The 3023-nt window shown below is 39.6% G+C and overlaps 1 non-coding gene across 1 annotated transcript; it reads left to right on the top strand.

The window, feature by feature from the left end:
* The first annotated feature begins 218 nt into the window (after positions 1-218).
* On the top strand, positions 219-310 carry LOC149536274 (small nucleolar RNA Z103). Its single transcript, XR_016358217.1, has one exon. It is a non-coding gene; the product is annotated as a small nucleolar RNA Z103 (small nucleolar RNA).
* The last annotated feature ends 2713 nt before the right edge of the window (positions 311-3023 follow it).

Genomic DNA, 3023 nt, shown 5'->3' with positions numbered 1-3023 from the left:
ATTAGAAAACTCTAAATCCTTCTTTAAAACGAGCAGGTGTAGCGTGCAGGAGGCGATGACAAAGATTTGGGGTGTTTTCATTGATGCAGATCTATAGTTTGGGAGGTTTTGTTGCTTGTGTCGATGAGTATTTTTGTTTACCTTCTGAAAAGTTTCTCTATTTGTTCGCTTTTTCAATTTTGAAATTGGCTATTGGATGCTTATTTTGTTGTGTAAGGATGGAAATGAGGATTCTTTCCCCAAATGATCGACATTGATTCTACTATGCTGCACTTTCTCTACGGAGATAAAGCCAGATTACCTGATCCATTCATGCTATTGGTTATATTCTGTATTCTTTTGAATGATTTTGTTTATGCATGTTTGGCTGGGTTGATTTTTGAAATTTAGACTACTCAGAGCGTCATCTTTAAGGCGTAAATGCCTCTGCCTAGGGTTTGCAAAAGTTATGTAATAAATAATATGTGACGGGGATATTTTTGTCCTCACGGCCTGGAGCGACTTTTCATGTGTCGTATATTCCTTCGTGAACGTCACACAGTAAAGATCTGCTTGTTGACGGCAATTTTTTTCAGTTATACGTAAGAGAGAAAAGTGCCTCCAAGTGGTAGAAGGTTATATTCTATGGCCCTGGATAATGCGGCGTTGCTGCTATAATCTTTTGGGACAGGCCATAACATTCACATTGCAATTTTTTTACATACTTTAAATTGATTTATAATGCTTTGTATTTTAAAACTTGTAGTAGTCAATTGTTTGTCTAAAATTTACTGTCTTTTGACTAATGTCCTATTCGATTTTCGATTTCTTGCCCCCCTTTCCGCTGGCCTGGTCTTGAATTTTTATTTTGTTTTCTGTTGTTTATGATTACTCCATACTTGGGAGCTTCCAATAGTTAGCTTTTTAGCGATTTTGGATGGGTTTCCTAGCAGACTTTGGTATTACCTCAATTACGAAAGCAGTTGGCTGACAGGGGGACACTGAAGAATTTGTGCATCGCCAACTAGCCTCTGCAAACATCCCAGCAGGCCTTTTACTTTTTAAATGACGCGGAAGGCTTTGCAGGTTTTTTGGTAAACAGATTTGTCACCTATAAAATATACGATTTGGTCCAATGGAATATGTGGCAAATCAATGTCTCCAACAGTTGGATAGGTCCTTAGCATGTGGCCTTCCTCTGCGTTTAGAGGGGCAGTCTTCATATGGTATGATTTTTAAAGGATTTTTCGAATAAATAATCTAAAACTTTAAAGATTGACAGAAAGCTGTTTAGGACAAATGTACCATATGACCTTGCAACTTTCTTGAGTAAATAAGGACGATAACAAATCTGATCAAGGACTATGCTTGAAAGCAACCAGTATTACGAGGCAAATTTATCATTCATAAACATTTGCACAATACCATGAGAATGTTTACTATGAAAGAATCAGTAGTTGATTTTAGAATAAGAAACCAAAAGCTTATCTCATTTCATTTCTTTGCACCAAGAACATGATTAAGATTTTCGATTTCAGAGATAAAAATTGTACATACTTTTCAATATTTATCTCTTGATCAAAATTTCAGCATAGTGTTCCCTTATTCTAAAGCCAAAAGCGATAAAGAATTTTTTTAAAAAAGGCTTTGCTCTGATTTTTCATTTTTCGACGGTGACTTCTCTCTGTGGCTTTCTGCGATCACTTTTCAATTTTCTCCGGCTACCTTGGTATCGCCAAGGTGGTGATCGACGACAACATCAGTCCACATGGACACTTGGCCTCCTCCGTGCATCCCCTCGATCTGGGTGTGTCTCCTACCGTAACCAGAATTAAAGACTGCGGTTTTAATGAGCTTGAGAGTAATGGCCAGAACGCTAGGTATGTACTAGGTAAGTTGCCTTCGATTTCTGATAATATTGATCAGAATGGTGGCATTCATTCCCTCGTCGCTTGCAGCTGTGGTCGACTTAGGTCTTTCTCTAAGGCCGTGGCTCGATCTACGTGCATCAACGTGAGGGCTAGGTTTGAACGTTCAAGTGCTCATAATGTTGGGGCGTCCGAAGCAGGTAAGATCCCCGCTGCTCCCTTAAACCCTTTTGCTGTTGTTCCTAATCCAGAAATGTTAGAAGAAATTGTGAAAGAGAAAGACAAACTTAGAGACACTGCGATTTTTTTCTCTGCTGTTGAATTAGAAAAATGTCCAAGAAAATTTATGGATGATTGGTTTCATAATTATTGGAATAATAAATTAGGGCTGCATATTTCTTTCTGTAGGCAGTTACAAAAGGGTTTATATGTCATTTTTTTCGCTAATCATGATGCCCAGAAAGAGGTTGTTAAGAAATTGTACTGGAATGTCAGGTCGACGTCTTTTAGGGCCATTGCCTGGTCACCTGAAGTGGCCCATGAAGAAGTTCTCGCTCTCTCAGCGCCTAGGTGGGTGCTGGTTAAAAACATTTTGCCTTTTTTATGGCGTTTCTTGCCTCAATTGCTTGCACCCATTGGGAAAATCATCCGTGTGGATGAAACTTTGAGGCTCGTCCCACATATGGACGCCAGAATTCTTATTTCCTTATCCCCTGGTAAGGACATTCCCGCAGATATTTTTATAAATATTCTTAATGAATTTTTTTGTTGCCCTGTCGAGGTTTTGGGGGGTCTGAATGCTTGTTTTCTCTGCCGAAAGGAAGGGCATCTACGCAGAGATTGTCCTATCATTAAAAAGAAGCCCAATCCCTCTAATACCTCCCCTAAGGATGATATCAATCTCCCTGTTGCTAATAATATAGTGCAAACCAATGCCCTTGAGCTCTCTACTCCTTCCTCCTCATCAAGGCCTTGAGCTCTCTACTCCTCCTTCCTCCTCATCAAGGCCTCTCCCTCAAAAAACCCCCAACGCTTTGAACCATACCGAGTCAAACCCCCTCTCACCTATTATTGTGCAGCCTCATCCTAATGCTGGTCGTCAACTGTTCCCTAATCTTGATGCTGCTTCAGATCTTAACAATGATGATGGTTTTACTACCGTTCCTAAAAAAAAAG

This window comes from Cupressus sempervirens, chromosome 10 (genome assembly GCF_028749045.1).
Source record: "Cupressus sempervirens isolate cs-2001-9-10 chromosome 10, ASM2874904v1, whole genome shotgun sequence".
Taxonomy (NCBI): Eukaryota; Viridiplantae; Streptophyta; class Pinopsida; order Cupressales; family Cupressaceae; genus Cupressus; species Cupressus sempervirens.
The sequence above is the reverse complement of the archived record's forward strand: the minus strand, read 5'-3'. Positions and strand labels throughout refer to the sequence as shown.